At 46.3% G+C, this 326-nt stretch overlaps 1 protein-coding gene across 1 annotated transcript in view; it reads left to right on the top strand.

Annotated features, from left to right (window-relative positions):
- The window catches only part of LOC113215567 (uncharacterized), a 6911-nt gene that overhangs the window by 2615 nt on the left and 3970 nt on the right, over positions 1–326 (top strand). The gene's annotated exons all lie outside the window — the stretch shown is intronic.

Raw genomic sequence — 326 nt, 5'->3', positions numbered from 1 at the left:
TTACGTCTTACGTTACGTCTTACGTTACGTCTTACGTTACGTCTTACGTTACGTCTTACGTTACGTCTTACGTTACGTCTTACATTACGTCTTACATTACGTCTTACGTTACGTCTCCATAAAACGTATACCGCTACCACACCGACACCATTGTTTAAATCCAGGTACCAGGTGGTCAGTGCCTCGGTCTCCTCGGTCAGAGTGAACGCCTCTATGTTCAGTGTTGCGGGCTTGCATACCATTTCATGCCGCAGGGGCCAAGACGCAATATGGGCTGACAGCATAGGCCAAGCACACTCCGTACAACTAAAAATGTTTACTTCTTT

This window comes from Frankliniella occidentalis, unplaced genomic scaffold, assembly GCF_000697945.3.
Source record: "Frankliniella occidentalis isolate FOCC.00 unplaced genomic scaffold, Focc_3.1 Scaffold5, whole genome shotgun sequence".
NCBI lineage: Eukaryota > Metazoa > Arthropoda > Insecta > Thysanoptera > Thripidae > Frankliniella > Frankliniella occidentalis.
This window is presented reverse-complemented; position numbering and strand designations above follow the sequence as displayed.